The sequence below is a fragment of the Acromyrmex echinatior genome, chromosome 8 (assembly GCF_024713525.1).
Source record: "Acromyrmex echinatior isolate Ae372 chromosome 8, ASM2471352v2, whole genome shotgun sequence".
Taxonomy (NCBI): domain Eukaryota; kingdom Metazoa; phylum Arthropoda; class Insecta; order Hymenoptera; family Formicidae; genus Acromyrmex; species Acromyrmex echinatior.
The window spans coordinates 14,785,760-14,803,550 of NC_141859.1; the positions used below are offsets into that span (position 1 = coordinate 14,785,760).

The following is a 17,791-nucleotide window of genomic DNA, read 5'->3' on the forward strand; positions in this document are numbered from 1 at the left end:
ACTAGCAAATCTGGCATCGGTGATTAGTTCACTTACAACAGATGCGCACACTTTTTGAAAAGTTATTAAAATCGATACGCGCGCTGCGGCTCAAGATTGGTCAAAGTTGGAAAGTTTCGTGATGCAGTGATTCGAAGAGACGGTAGTGCGCTTTATCTTTCATCTTACAAAGGAAATGGACAAGGACAAGAATGTAGAAGGTAAGAGAGCTATTTTAGATACTGGTCTTATTTCCGAACACTATCGATGACCTCTCTCGAGCCATCACGTATCTGGTCTTAAAAAGATAAATCTTTCTTTTCTTATTCTCCTCTTCTTTCTCCTCTTCATCCTCGTCCTCCTCCTCCTCCTCTTCCTCCTCTCTCTTCTCCCCCCTCCCCCTTCCCCTTCTCTTTTTCTCTTTCTTTTTCGTTCTCTTTCCGTTCTCTAGATAAGTTCTTCTAATCATCATATTCCTGCAGTGATGGCTTAATAAAGGAGAAGATATTTCATTGTTTTTATTTTATTAATATCTAATAACATCGTATCCATATTGTATTATCTAATCCTTATTCTTAATTTTACATTGTCTCTATAATATGTCGTTTTGAATATGTTCTTAACAAATTGAAAATCTATGAATTTATCAAATTAAAGACAGAAATTCTTTGTAGTACTTATTCCAAGTTTGTTGTGACTTTTCATATAATATGCATGTTGTATAAGATATTTAGAAGACATCTTTTAGACATAAGACATCTAAAAGATGTCTTTTAGATATCTTATGCAATATAAATATTATCTTCCAGATAACAAATTTAAATAAAGAAATCGTATCATATTGTTACTTGTATATACGGAAAGTTTAATATTTCTACACATTTTATACGATATTAGTTTTTAAGAGAAATCAATTTTCTGAATATTCAACTAAACGCATAACATTTTATTTGTTCCCGCGTTTATGGGTAAAAAATTTTAGGCTATTAAATAAACTTAAATTTGCGAATAAAAACGCAGCTGGCAATTGTGAGAAAGTTATTGTATACAGTCCTTAAATTTTGACATCATCTATCCTGAGCAGATAGAGCGAACTAAATTGAATCGAAAATTCCTTTACCATTTTGCGATTTTTGCAATGGTTACCGAGATATTAAATACTAAAAATCGCTAAATATTGGTTTTCAATTTTTTACTCAAATATTTTCAACTTTACAGAAAAACTGCAAGAGATAAAAATTATTTATTTTCTTCTTATAAAGTTTTGAGAATTTTTTTAAAATTTTTTAGTATTTTCTCATGGTGGTAAAAATAAGAAAATAGTACTAAAAAGTTGATAAAAAATTCTGAAAAAATTCTTAAAGTTCTATGAGAAGAAAATAAATGATTATTGTCTCTAGCGATTTTTCTGTAAAATTGATAGTATTTGAGTAAAATTATTGAAAATTAATATTTAACGATTTTTAGTAATTAATATTTCGTTAACCATTGCGAAATTGCAAAATGGTAGAGAATTTTTCGATTCAGTATAGTCCGCTCTACCTGCTCAGAATGGGTGATGCCGAAAATTAAGGACCTCTATATTATATCATGAAGTAGTCGATTCTTTTCAGAATCGTTCGATCAATTTGTAATGAACTAACATTGTAATTATGCATAGAAAAACAAGATTCGTTTTCAGAATTATGTTGCATTTATAAGTTTGTATGTACAAATCAAATCTACATCTTCGTTTCTGTGTATATTATTTCGGAATTGTTCAAAAATATTTTTTCACACGATTAGGGTAACTTCGGTATATGCGGTAACGCCGCACCATCAAAAACTTAATTTATTAAGTATTATTTACTATGTTTAAAGTAAACGAACTATATCAGTAAAAACTTTGTACTGTCTACTATTATGAAAAAAATATTAGAAATCTGAAATATTTATATTTCGCGCGCGCGCGCGTATTAAAAAATAAACTTTTTTAAACCCTTGCGTTTTTGTCATCTATCCCATAGGAGTGGAATATATGACTATTCATAGGGGAAGGGGGGGGGGAGTATGTACGGCTCATGAAAAATTTACAAATAATTTACAAATATAAATAAGACATAAAATGACACAATAACTTATAAAATGCGTTTATAAAGTTTTATTAAGAAATAAGAATGATAAATGTATATGAAGTAATAAATAATAATTACAATCTTCCCACATGTATTAAAAGTGTTATGAGATACATATTTCATATAATGCGCTTATTGCATTTAGTGCACTGAATTCAATCTACGCACTTTGTATGCTTTGGGCATAAATCCCGTCCGCTAAAAATCCGTATATCCCAAACAGGTGGGATATACAAGACAACAAACTAAACAAAGAATACAAAAGCAAAATTGTATTTTATTATACAATATGTTTTACTATTCCTCTACACTCATGTATCACTAAATTTTTTCCACGTCCTACAGTAAACATTTTATGTAGATTATGATGGTGCTACTTAACACAGTGACAAATTCAATTCATAATAATTTCATTAATATTAACAGTAAGAAACTGAAATCGTAACACTATACTAATATAACATAAAGGCATGTAACAGAAAAAATAGTTGCGGGAAAATTATTCCCACTCCTTTTATTTTTTCTAATTTCTGTAAATCCCAGTGCGACGTATTTGCCAGAGTTACCCTATGCGAAAATTAAATCTTTGATCGATAACAACATTGAATTTCCAGAAAAGATTGAAAAAGAGATCCTTTTCGAAATATTGAGATAATGAGTAATGTGTTTATGTGATGTTTTAATGAATATGTATATAATGTATCAACAAAGAAATTTTTAAGGATTAAGATTTATTTATTAGAATTAGTGTAAGCATAGAACGTAAATGAAAATATAACGATTATTTTGCGTCCCCTATCTGTTTGGTCAAGTAAAACAGTAGCTCTTTCAACTAGAGCTATTTTTTAAATCGATGCATTTTTTGGTTGATTAGTAGATTTGTTGTACAAAATAATTGATTATATGTGAAGTCAATAAAATAATTTGTTCGTGTTATACGTACTAATAATTGTATTGTAACAATTTCGATATAGACATACAATATTATTTTAAGCAATGTAGAAATATTGCAGTAAAAATATATTGCATTTATGTTGCCAAGAATATGTTTTACTTTCATCTTTTTTAAATAAGCATGTACGAGTATAATCATAAACTTGGAATTATAATGAATATAATGACTGTAGTTGAAAATTAATTATGCTGAATTATAATATTACATCATCGCAATTTTTTCATATTCATATTTAAGAATAGTACAAGATATCAAAATATAATTCTTTGTATTCAAATTTGTTGGAAAATCAAAAATAGTAATTGATGAAAATTGACTGAAAAATTATCTATTGATTTTTGATGCACTTTGAGTTGTATCAGGAAATGTACGTACATTAAAATTCAAGTATTTATATTTGTTTAAAATTTTTTTGTTTATATTATTAATATGATAGATTTTTGATTCGTAATATCTATTTTTCTTCTTCTTTTTCTTCTTCTATTATATAACCTGCGGCTTGTTTGTACTAATTTAGTCGCCTCTTCTTGTAATGTGGATATATCTCAGAACAGGACAGATCTATCTATTTTGTTTGTTAAAAGAATTGTGTTATCATTTAGGATAATCGTTTGCAAAACAGAATAAATTAATATAAATAATAGGGCTAAAAATATTCTTTTATTATAAAATTTTGAATAATTTAGCAGTAACTAGCATTATTTTAAAAAATTGAGATATATCGAAAGATTTAATTATATCAGAGCAATGGCAATTATGTTGAAAGAGCATAGTTGTATTTATTTTTTTGCGATTAGTGAAATCTTATTTTATTAAAACAGTATTTGTTATATATTAGGTGTTGGAATTAATTCGTAGCGTTTTACAAGTGATGGGAAGTACTTTCATTAATGTATTTTTTAATGCTCATGTGAAATAAATAACATTCTTTCATTAAAAAACGCTACGAATTAATTCCAACACCTAATAAAAATTATTTGACATAGTCGGTTTTATACAAACGGTTTTAGGATCTTCTTAATAGCATGCGATTAATGAAACCTAAAATTTTACTATTAATAACATTATCTTGTAATTGGCTTATATTATATAATGTGCGAAAGAGCTCGCATATGTTACCCAACATAATTATGAATTATTCAAGCGCTTGTAAATTAATGCAATCATCGTATAAATGGCAATCAACTTGTTCTGCAAATGCGTAATATTCGTATACATTTTACTACAGTAACAAATTACATTAATAAATTGAATAATGAATTTTAATATGACATTTGTAATAATTGTTGGCCTTAAATATATGTCAAAATTTTAATATAGGTAAAATTTATGAGTACATTCTTATATAAGAAAAATATAATTGTCATATATTTTTTCATTAAATATTTTATATTAATTTGTGAATATTTTTATAAAATATTTAGAAATACGCAAAAAAATTACAATTACAATTACAATTAAATAATAACACTAATAAATTTTGATTATTAATTACATTAATTATTAAATCATCAATTACATTTATTATTAGATTCATGACTTTCCTCGTACAATTATTATAATATTTACATAGTTTTAATGAAATAATTTTACTGTAAATATAAAAAAGTCCAAGAATTTTATTTAATTTTAATTTTCTATTAACATTACATATTATATCGATGGATCGTTCCTAAAATAAGTATAATCTTTTTATTATTAATATTATGACATTTGAATCGTACTTTTATCATACTTCAAATTATTATCTCTTAAGCCGGAATCAGACTATGCATTGAAGAATAAGATTGAAGATTGAAAGATTGAAGTTTGACCAATTAGAACAAAAGGAGCCAAAATTTTTTTATTTTCATTGGTAAAATTTCAATCTTTAATCTTCAATCTCAATCTTCAATGCATAGTCTGATTCCTTTACAATTTATTTTTAAGAAATCAATAATATATTAAGGTTATCCATAGAGTGTGGTCACCTAGTGGGCGCTAGCATTCCTTTGAGATTTTCTTTACGACAAAATCTGCAGATACCACAGCTTACGTCGGTAAATTATCCACTGTTGGGATTAATACATGCAAACATTAATTTGTCATCAAAAAAGTCTCATTATTATTAGATGTATATCATTCACTGCAAGTATTGGAAATCTATGATATACGTAATATAAACTATAAATTTTCAATACTCGTAGTGAATAACGGAACGCTAATATTTTATCATTTCTATTATATATATATGTATAATAAAAAAGAAGGAACCGTGATTTTTAAATGTTAATTATATAATTATAAGGCGAATAACATCATGATAGCATGAATTAAAGTATAGTAAAATTTATTATCTGAGTTTATTTATTAAAATGGTTCCCCGATTTGCTAGTACAATCTTTGCTTCTTATATGTTTTTTTTATACGTTACACACTTTAGGATCCCCGTAAGAGGTCAAGAAAAATAAAAACCTAATTAGATGAATAACTTTACATAATATAATATACTACAAAATTTAGTCAAAATATATGATTGATCGAGCTGAAATATGGTTAAAAGTATTTATTTAATATTAGATATTTATTCAACTACCATAAGAATGATTTAATTGCATAATAATAATAACTGCATCTACATGGAGATCAAATCAATCATAGAGAAAAGTATCTTGAACTATTTACGTAATTCAATGATGGGATGCTACAATCATAAGCATATTTACAAAGTTAATTAAATAATTATTGATAATAAAGAAACATGAATGTAACGTAAAGTAATAGGACTTAAAAGTAATAGGAATTCAATAAATTATTGATGATTTTTCACATTGATTTAAAATTTAGAGCGAGAGAATATTTTGTAGAACTATCAACAGATGGCGCGTGTGCTCGTAAGAGAGATTCGATATCTATTTGTATATAAAGCGAGAATGGTCAATTAATGGTTAAACTATTAATCATTTTTATGCACTTCTTGCCATATCATGGCGATTAACATTTTTGTCAGGACAGCTACTAATCAAATCAATCTATATGATAGAAAATTTTAATAATTAATTAAATTATTTTACAAAGTAACGAGAGCAAACAAATTTAATAAATTGTCCTATTAGATAAATTATTAAATCTACTTTATTCGTAGACAAAGTGGAGATTACCTCAAAATTGTAAGTATTAATAATTTATTGAGTTCTTGTTATTTTGTAGAATAATCCAGTTATTTTATAGAATAATCCAAAAGTTAAAGTGTGCCTTCCAACAAGCGACACAGTGCGATACAGTGATCATGTCATCTTTGTTTAACATTGACAAACAATAATGGATGTAATCATCCATTATTTTACAATTATTGTGTCATTTGTATCGCTTGTTGGAAAGTATACAAAATCAGTCTATTCTACTGTAGATTTATTTCATTGTGCTCATAAAGAACTTTTATTGATACTACAATTATGTTCGTTTACTATAGTAAATAAATATTGAATTTATTTCTATATAATATTTATAAACTTGACTAAACTATTGGTATATCAAAAATAAATTCAATGTTTATTTAACACAAAGAAGAAATTAAAGGAAGTTAAAATGTTTCTTGATGCAACCCGACAGTTAGTTGCCATACTTAACTCTGAGATTGAATTGATTTACGTCAATTCGAGTTGAATTTCCTAATATTCTCTTTTTACAATGTAACATATGAGATATTAACAATACACAATGTAACATTTTTTTAAACCTTTTTAGTTACATTAAGTTACAAATTAAATTTTTGTTACTGTTGTTATTACATTTAGGATTTATAAGTTGTTATATTATATTGTTCATATACATATAAATCAGCTTTATTCTTAAATGCTACATTCACAAACGATCGCATCTCAAAAATATCTACCATGTATATGTATGTAAATTGAGAAATCTTAATATATTGTCCATTTGTTAGCATATCCAAAATTATGGATACGAGTCTATTATACCTATACATACATACATAATAAGTATCTTTATGAAACGAATTAATTGTAACGCATGATCGTTTCGTAAATTGTCGTATCACATTGGTATATTCAGAAATTTTATAACTTATTATAATTTTATACTTTATCTATAATCGTTATTTCCGTTGTTTCAAAGGAATTAGATTATTTGGAAACACGAGAGAGAGAGAGGGTGGAGGGGGGAGTGAGGGAGAGGGGAGAGGAGAGAGAGAGAGAGAGAGAGAGAGAGAGAGAGAATAATATTAGTTCAAATCCTTGACCTTTCAAAAATCTCTCTTAGATAATTTTCCCCCTTCTCTCTCTCTCTCTCTCTCTCTCCCTCTCTCTCCTGTGTGTGTGTGTGCGCGCGCGCATGGTTGCGTGTGGGGGGGGGGGTGGATTGTTTATTACAAATTTGCCAAATATTATATGTCAACTCGAATTCATTGGTTCTATAAAACACATACAGAATGAGAAAAAAATTAGCAAATAAAAAAGAAATTCAGTTTTATATAATGTATTTAGATAATTAATATAATATATTCTTAATTAATTAAAATATAAGATTGCAAAAATTATTATATCAGAAAAAGTAAAAGAAAATTCGTGTATTGAGAAAATTGAACATGCATACATATATACATACGTACAATGATTAATAATCACATATATTTCAAATATTAACTGAGCGTCATATAACCTATGATTTCCTTACTAAGTAATATTGTAATTTAATGTTTTATGAGGACAAAAATTATTGCACAAACAATATACACTTAATGGATTGCATTTATCCCGAAAATAGTTCAATTAACGTTATCGCGAGATCTCTATGATTTACCAAAGGAAAATATGCAAGGCAATATGCAACTTTAATCGATCAATGCGCGAGTGATTGATGACGTTCGAAGAGGAAATGTAATAAACATTGATTTTATGTTGAATTTTGTTTTTTGAGTTAAATATTTGCAAGTTTATGATGTAGCTCTGATGTTTATACATCATTTTATATTCTTCTTTTTGAAATTTTTTTTATTTTATTAACAAATTCTGACAATTGAAGCATAGGCGTTTGATAATTCTATTTCAATATCTCCGGCGGTTATTTTACTTGAATTTAAGCAAATATGAAAACGTAGTATGCGTTTATGTATATTTGATATATGTTCGTGATAAAATATAGATAATGTAACTAGAGCGAGAAAGGGAGGAGAATGGAAAAAGGAAGGAAGAATAAAAGGGGTAAGGGTGGGGAGGGGAGGAAAGCAGAGAGAGAGGGGAGAGAGAGAGAGAGAAAGAGAGAGAGAGAGAGAGAACCTTGTTCGGATTTAGCTAACTTGCATTACTCACATTTCTTCTTACAGACAGAGATCGTAAATTACGATTTCATGCCAACTTGAATTTTACAAAAATACGACTCATAACGTATCTACCCATGATTCTCTCAATTCCAAGTTCGCAATTTTCTTTTGCATTTATATATGCATCTCTTTCGAGGACGATGTGGTAGCGACGCTTTTCTATTTTGCAAATTTACGATCACACCGACGCCAGTTGACGTTCTTAGCGGCTGCAGAGACAGACGGTATTATGCATATCGTCATCTTTAGTGTAATCATAAATGTGCATAATGGCACACGGTAGACCTAGCGTATGACATATTACTGAATGAGTAAGAATGCGTAATAAAGTAGCACGAAAATATGAAGATGTTATACCAAACGTATGACATTAATATCATCGTTAATTTTTTAGATAAATTAAATCTGTACGCAAGACTACTCGCGATACAATCATTAAGGTCACAGAAAGTGGAGAAATATTAGGTGTTGGAATTAATTCGTAGCGTTTTTTAATGAAAGAATGTTATTTATTTCACATGAGCATTAAAAAATACATTAATGAAAGTACTTCCCATCACTTGTAAAACGCTACGAATTAATTCCAACACCTAATATTATTTAGTGAGAGAAAAGCATATTAACTTTTCGAAAGATGTGTAAGATGATCTTACGTTCATTCACGAATTAATTATATATATATTATATGGTAATGTGACTTCTGGGTGGATGCGCGCGATACTAGGTTGCTCATTTATGATTTGTTTAAAAATCTTTAAAGTCTCTGAAAGATTAAGAAGAACTTTACAATTTCTTAAACAAGCGAATAAAATTGATTCAGCTATTTTGAAAACATCACAAGGATTCACAATTATTAATTTTAAAATAAGTATATTCGAGAGTAAATTCTATATGTTTGTTATATATGTATTACGTTCGTAATCGTGATTTGATCGAAAAATTTGGATGTTTGTTTTGAGATGCAATCCAAATTTAATTTTTTACAGTTTAATCGTTTGAATGCGAAAGGTAATTACAAGAAGTTATATGGAAATTTCCAAGTAAGCGTCAATAGGCTTACTCGATAGTTTTTACTGGAAATTGCTTAGTTTCTGTCATAATACTCAAGATTGTATTTTATTGTACTATATTGTTTTTAGATTATATATAATTATATTATATTTTTACTTCAAATCGGTAAATCTCAATTGAATAGAATTAAACTTGAGCGATATGTCTGACAAAACAATGCGGAAAATATACATATAATAATGGCATATCACACAAATCCGTTTGCTATGTCATCATTCGTTTGTCGTCAGTGAGACTCGATCTATAGCGTCACCGAGCGGTTCCTGAGTTGTATCTGTGACATCACATTAACGAAATGGATAATATACAATTTATTCTCACTGAAAATAGAGGAATCCAGATATAGAAATTATATTTACATAAACTTTGCTTAAGAATCGATCATCTATTTATACTTTGGTTTCGCTAATATAGTGAATAGGAAGCAATGGTATAACATCTTATATAAATTATTCGTGTAATATTTTTTCTTATTTAATAATGCAATATTTTTAGCATATGCTATTTAGCTATTAGCATTGTTTTTATTTCGTATGATATTAAGGTCATGCGAACGCGTAAGTGTATTCTATGCCAGAATTATTACGGTGCGGCCACGATTTCATCGATAAAATAAAGATGAGAGGACCGTTCTTTCTGCTGCCTAGCTGGCAAATAGCCGAGAGCGTGTCGAAGGAAAAATGTTCAGAGTGTTCTAAAGAATATGTATGTAGGTATATGCTGTAGAGTGCACGTTTATCTTCAGAGATTCAATGATAAATGGGATAGAGTTGTATATTTTCAAATTCAAATCGCTAATAATTTTTCAGTTTGTAGAAGACTACTGACTACTTGCAAACCAATTTTCTAAATTATTTTTATTAATTCAACATAAAATATTCTCTCAAGTAATTTTTCGGATTAATTACACAACGCATTATATTTTTTTATAAGCATTTTTTATATGTATCGTGTAATAATATTGCAAATTACTTTTGTTCACATTTGCGTTTTCATTTCTAAGATGTAAATGCAGTGAATAGAATTTTTTTGTATAATGCATCTTTTAATTTATTGTTAGAAGCATATATTCTTTCATATATTTTTGTTAATGCGTTGCTCGGTTATATCTTTTTGTCACAATCGTTTTAATTGAAAAATATAAAATTAAAATTTGCATCATAATCTTTGAATAAGAGAGTATCAGATAAAATAAACAATGATTTCAATACATAGTTGCTCACGATTTTCTATTCTATTATTTAGGCAATGTTACTATTAGCCGAGTTTATGTTTAATGTGTTAATGTCTACTCTACTTAATAATTATCAATCATGTCACATACGACAAGGATATGTGCAATTAGTTTTTGTCTTATTAACTAGGCGCGAATTATTAGATAATAATTATTTCAACTATTTGATATCTGCAGCGATATATGTAACATAATATAAAATCGTTTACAATTTTATAGCATTATAAGTTATACGACGTATCGATTTATTTTAACTTTATTTATTAAAGCGTTTATTATATATAATATCAAAATTTAAATAAATCTTGAGGCTTCGATTAGATAACATAATAATTCTTAAATAAAATTGTCGTGCGTCTCGAAATATTTTCGGTAAGATCATCATCTATTTCTCACATGTTCAAATCTCACAATCAGTTTTCTCTCATGGAAAGAATACATTTCAAGGCTGAAATATCTCCTCAAGATCTTGCCGAGCGTTTCTTGGATGATAGCACGAGCCCAAACATTATCCTTTTCTCTTGACGTGTCTTCATTGACGTCATTTTAGGCCTCGTTTGATATCATTCTCAGTCTTGTTTCCTCCATTTATCCGTTGCCTGCGGGCCGTTCTTTCCTCGTAGTTCTCATTGCTTCTTTTCCGTCTCGAGTCTTTACGATGTCTTTTCCTTTTTTCCTTTACATTTACTTAACGGTCCCCTTCTTCTATCTAACCCCTCATTTCAACTCAGTCTCTTTACGCTTCTATCTCATCTACCCTCACCTCGTGTATCTCCATTTTTGTACATCTATATCTATCTTTGTTCATTCGACCCTTGAATTAAATTACACCATGGAGGTCGAACAATTTTGTTCAACCAGCTTTCTATAGGCCAGCTACAATGTGCGTTCATCCTGTCAGCCTCTTCGACCGCAATGATATCGCCATTTATCTATTTAGCTGGCCGCGCAATTTTATATCGGCCGCCAGTTTACTGTATAACAGTTATTTCATTTCTTCTCCATTCTGGTATCTCTCAGGTTGTAGTAATATCGTACTCATCAACTGTATCAAAATATTATTAATATTAATATTAATTCCGTAGTATCCCATATAGAAGATATTTATCGGAAATATATCTTACAGTTTTGTAAAAAAATCATCATTCTTATAAGATATAATAATGTACGAACATTACCAATGAAAAGCGAATTAAAAGGGAAAAGGCCATTATCGTTACATGATTTTATTGATATTGCCGTTACAAATGATTGGGTGACAGTATTAATTATAAATTAGTTATAAATTTTATTAGTATTATAAAATCTCTTAGTTCTATGCATTTACAAGGCAAAAAATATACATACAACGTGTCACATAATGTGTTATTGAGGAAGGAGAAGAAAGATTTTAATTGTAAATAAGGATTATGTATAATATCTAAAAAATGTATGGATATTAGATCGATATTAGTAAGTATAGTATAGAAAGAATGTAATATGAGTATATCTGAAAGAAATCTGGTCATTAAATGAACTGCCATCTTATTGAATAGAAGTAGTATTTTTGTTCAACTATTTTGCATTTATTATGTTTATTAGCTCTTTTCTTGGCACATAATTGAAATAAACGACAATTAGTCAAGATAATATCGCGTGATAATTTCTGGTAATCGGACTATTTTCTAGACAAATCTGATGTGTGATTCTTCAGATTTACGCAACTCAAATTTCAATAATAATATCGAGTCTCATAAAATGGAGTGCTAATAAAGCCAAGAATTATTTCAATCTAGACGTCCGATTTTATCTGCACAAATAAATAGAATCTCTTGAAATTTACGTGTGTGATTTTCTGAATATATACTCATTAATTATTTAAAGATAAAAATTTCAAACAATTCAATTTATGAATAATTCTTATACGTATTAATTGTTCCATTACTTGCTTATATAATATTATTACTTATCGTAATATCATTACTTATCGATGCAAACTTGATGCATTGTGTTTGTTATTGCGTAAAAAGAGTAATAAAATTATTGATTTTTTAATTAACGTTTCAAATTTTGTTTGCGTTTGGAAAAGTATCTGTTAGATGAGAATCTAAAATCAGCAAGTTAACGTGGAAGAGTAATTCGTTTACCGATATTACTAGTCGAAAGATTTAGTGCGCCGCTTAAAAAGGTCAACTTAGGCCCGTGCTCACATTCGTCTCTCTCTTCGCGGAAAGTGCATACACTCAAATTTCTTATACGAGAACAAATTTCTTATAAAGGCAGTGCCTCGAGAGTACTTGCATTCCGCTTGCTCTCGTTCTTTCGTTCTCTTTTCCTCTTTGTAACCTTTACAAACGGAGACACGTTTACGCGGATTGGCTTTCGTTGAGCCGCACCATCGCACGCTTGCGCAAGCTTTTTCGAGGTGAGCTTTCGAGCTGCATTTGAGTCGCATCGCAGACCGTGGCACGTGGAGTTGCGTCCGTAATCCCGTATCGGAATAAATTCTATATTTTTTATTGACCTTCGCTCGTACCGTGATATGATCGTTTAATCGTTTCATATGAAATTTAGATGTAACTGCTACAAGAAATAGATTAATTATCAAATCGTTCGAGTAATAGGTATGAAAATGTTACGGATTCGTGTGCTTTTTCTTTTTGCCACGTGCAAATGTATATGAAAACGAAGTCATTGATATAGTGCAAGCTAATAATATAATACAAGTTAGTGAAGTGTTGGATATGAAGAAATAGTGTATCTAAAATAATAAAAAATTATATTACACTGCACTCTTTATATATATCTAACTTGATATTTTTTTTTAAATTATTTTATTTTTATAGTGATATATAAATTTGTTTTTCAATAATTACAATAATGAAGTTTATCCCTTAATAAATTTCCGAGCGAATCTTGTAGTCTCTATTTGCTACAGTATTTCTTTTGTCAATTAGATTAAGATGGATATATAATGCAAAATGTTTTCTTTGAAAATTCTGATAATTTAAATAATCTAAAAAAATTCTTTGTATTCTTTTATCATTTACATAGTAATTTTTACATTTAAATTAATTTTTGAAATATAATAACACATAAAGACCGTTGGACGTTTATTTATTACAAGGGAAAAATTTATCAATTTTAAATGTATTGATAAATTTACAAAAATTAATAATACAAACATCGCGGATTAATTACAAGAATAATATTTAAAAAAAATTTTTAATATTTAGTTATAATATTTTTACTTATCCATGTTCTCTCTTATTATGTGCATTTTAAAATAATAATTAGCGAGTATTCATGTATTTATATGAATTTGTACATATAAATATAGAGAAGAATAAATTCCATCATGAGAAGATAACTGTGCAGAAACTGTCTACAGTTCTGTTAACGAAAGTAGAGTATCGTTTTAATAATAAATGTGTTGTACGAAACGCCGGATGATCGACTTTAAAAGATATATATCAAATAATTAAAATAATAACAGCTATAGCACGGATTGATTCAATGCAATCGCACGAATAATCTTGACACAAAAGCAATAAGCTGTTAAGCTCGAAAGTTGTAACACTGACAAAGCATTCCTTCTCTTCAATTTTATTGTTCTGCCTGTCATTACACTCGACCTAAATTAGTACCGTTAAAAACGGAATTTTGCTTTTACGAATTAAATTTCTTCACAATAATAGTTAATTTGATGCTATAAAAGTTTGATTTTTTATTTAATAAAGCATTTTATTTAATCGTTATGTTTACATTATACGATTTAATTTTACGTTTTTAATCTAATTTCAATCATATTAAACATTCAATTATAAAACAAGGAAATCTATAAATAAAGAGTGAAAGTGTGCCGAGAAGAGGAACATAAAAAAATGCTGAAATAGTAGCTGCCAATGAGGAAATAACATGAGCTCAATTAGAAATGAGTTTAATTATGTGGACGTATGTATCACTGTGAATACAGTTATCATATAAAGATTTGTCCTGCTTTTCGATTTTCCAAAATATACTAATAATAAATATAAAAGATGAAATGTGTGATAAGTTTTTCGAATGCAAAGACGATGAGAGATGTTGGAAAATTTTCCGTGGAATGTGTGTAATGAAATTTCAAATTGGCTCGACGAAAAAAAATGTGGAAATGTGAATGTCGTTCCAGGTATTTGTATTCCATACACGCAGATAATATATATTTCGATAAATTTCATAATAAAATAAAATAGATAAAACTTGACATATATAATCGACACTACATATTTATACCGTTTACAAATGATTAACTGTCACTCCTCATTTCTTTTCACCGTAATAAAAATCGACTACGAAGTAAAACGAGATATAAAATAGTAGTGAAGAAAAAGTTTATTGGTATTGGGCTTATGATAAATGTTGAAAAATTTTGATATTGTAAGGAGTTTGGCAAGATGTATCGAGCAAATTGACAAATTGACTATACCTAATCGGCACAATTTATCTATATGTACTTATTGTATACTAGAGCACTTCTCTTTTATCTACAACATTTTTTAACTTTAATATATATTCTATAATATATATTAGTCTAAATATGTACAATTACATGTTATAATTCTATTACATCGATGAGTATAATGAAATTATTTTAAAATAGTTTTTTCAATGCATTTTTAATGTCGAGTAGCTGATTTTTTGTTATTTTCAGATATCCACATATATATTTCGTTATGCGAGATAGTACTGAATTTAATTTTAATTAACTAAAAGATTCTTTTTAAGATAACTTTTTCATCTATTTTCACATAATGTATTTTCACAAAAATTGAATTATGAATGATGATTTGTCACTCAAAATGATAAATTAATGCCAATTACATTTGCAATACTTTCTTTACATTTTCTAGTAATATATACATATATATATATATATATTAGGTGTTGGAATTAATTCGTAGCGTTTTACAAGTGATGGGAAGTACTTTCATTAATGTATTTTTTAATGCTCATGTGAAATAAATAACATTCTTTCATTAAAAAACGCTACGAATTAATTCCAACACCTAATATATACATATATATATATATATATATATATACACATACATATATATATACATATATATACATATATATACATATATATTATATATATATATAAATATAAAGCGAAAAATTTTATAATTTTTTTAAATAACCTTTATTTAATTTATACATATATATAGATATATGTGGATAACATTGTTATTTCATTAATATAATGGCTACTGTACAATAGAAACATTGTGCAGATAGATATTCAGTATAAATTGGATTGTTCTAAGTGTTTCAAAGTACATGAATACTCGCATCTTGTAGTACACGGGTGCTCAATGTCCGGTCCGTGAGCCGGATCCAGCCCGTGCAGTCTTTCAATCCGGCCCGCAACCATATTCCAAAATATAATCGTATTTCAAAAAAAATTCCACGTGAATAAAGCGCGCGCGGCGAGAAGGCCCGCAGACAATAGTCAAAATTTGAAATGTGGCCCTTCAGACTCATTGGGTACCCGTGCTGTAGTATATACCTCGGGAGAACGTGTTGCAGTGAATAGTTAATTTTAAGAATATTGAGTCGTATGATTATCAAACAGTAAATGATATAAAAATATGGTATATTTTATTGTATATGTGTAATTTATGATCAGTGATATGAACTCCTTATTTTCATCGAAACTTATTTATCTTGTTCTATTGCTAAACAAGAATAATGAAATTAGTAGTTGCATGTAAACTTAAAATCTATTAATTTTGGGATCATTGAAATTAACAAATCCCTTTTTATTATAACGTAAAAATTTTGATATCTTGGATTGAATTAAAGATGGTTAACTTTTACATTAGGGAATGCTTCTTCAATATGTTTGTCAAGGTCATGATTCTAAGTGACCTTCAAAAGGTTTTAGGCGGTAATCGTTCGTTCACGAGTTATTAACACGTAAAGTTTGAAAAATAATGTCTTGTTTCTATCATACACAAAAAAAATCAAAAATTATTCTATATATTGCCTAGAGACGATTTTCCACGCGAAGCGAGATCCACCCCATCTTCCCTCCTACTTAGGGGCGTGGAAGTCATTTCGCGTAGGAAGTCTAAGAAGCTCCGCACAATAAAAGGAATAGGGAACAGAGACCAGAGAATAAGAATTTCAACATAAAAATTATGTATTGCGGAATACACAGTTTCTGATAGGTTGAAATACTTATTCTCTATTCTCTGTTCCCTGTTCCTTGTGCGGAGCCCCTAACGCTTCGAGGCAGGGGGAAGATTGAATTGAAATCATTTCGTGTTTGGAAAGTCGTACACCCTTAGGGAGGGAGAAGGTGGGCCTTTCGCGTGGAAAGTCGCGCATGCCCGTCAGTATTGTATAGCAAAAATATGACATTACTTTTTAAACTTTATTTGTTAATAATTTTTAAACAAACCGCTACCTAAAACCTTTTGAAAGCCACTTAGAGCTATGATCTTGACAACATATGTCAAGGTCAAGATCGTCGAAGAAGTGTCCTCTAATGTAAAAATTTTTCTAAATTTGTGCAGATTCGCATAAAATTGTAGCTTGGAAAATAAAATCACAGTTTAGAAAATACTAATACTTTACTCTTGTATATTAGAATCAGGAAAAACTTTGGGGGAATGAAACCATATTAACAGAATAGAATTAGAATTGTGACAAGTCTTTAAGAATTAAAAAAGAATAATTTAAGTGTGTGCTATAGGAAGAGAAAAAAGAATGATGATTTCGTGAGAATTAAAAGAAGATAATTTATGATACTATTTGATTGCAATCGTGTCAAGATCGATGACTAAGAACGCTTACAACAAGTAAGTGGTATAGTGTTCTAAATCATGTACTCGTCTTGCTGCGATTAAACTCACACGAATTATTTGCCTGCTTTGCTGTTGGGAGTGAGACAAGAAGATTGCGATTACGTTTCCTTTCCGTCTAAGAAATGAGTCAGAGTGAAAGGAACATCGTGAAGCACAATCCTAAGAGTTCTCTTCCGCCACAACTACCGTCGTTGCCTTCACCATCACCACCACTACCACCACCACCACCACCACCACCACCACCACCACCACCACCACCACCACCACCTTTGCCAAAGGTTCCGG

At 28.8% G+C, this 17,791-nt stretch overlaps 1 long non-coding RNA gene across 3 annotated transcripts in view; it reads left to right on the forward strand.

The window, feature by feature from the left end:
- Window positions 1-17,409, forward strand: part of LOC105152580 (uncharacterized) — a 28,769-nt gene extending 11,360 nt beyond the window's left edge. Inside the window, exons 2-3 of one of the 3 annotated variants that reach the window (XR_015545821.1) lie at window positions 6-13,378; window positions 17,290-17,409. This is a non-coding gene — a long non-coding RNA (uncharacterized LOC105152580). Of the gene's footprint in view, window positions 1-5; window positions 16,668-17,289 lie in introns of those variants that run through there. The other 2 variants (XR_015545822.1, XR_015545820.1) reach the window with 2 other exon arrangements.
- Window positions 17,410-17,791: the final 382 nt, after the last annotated feature.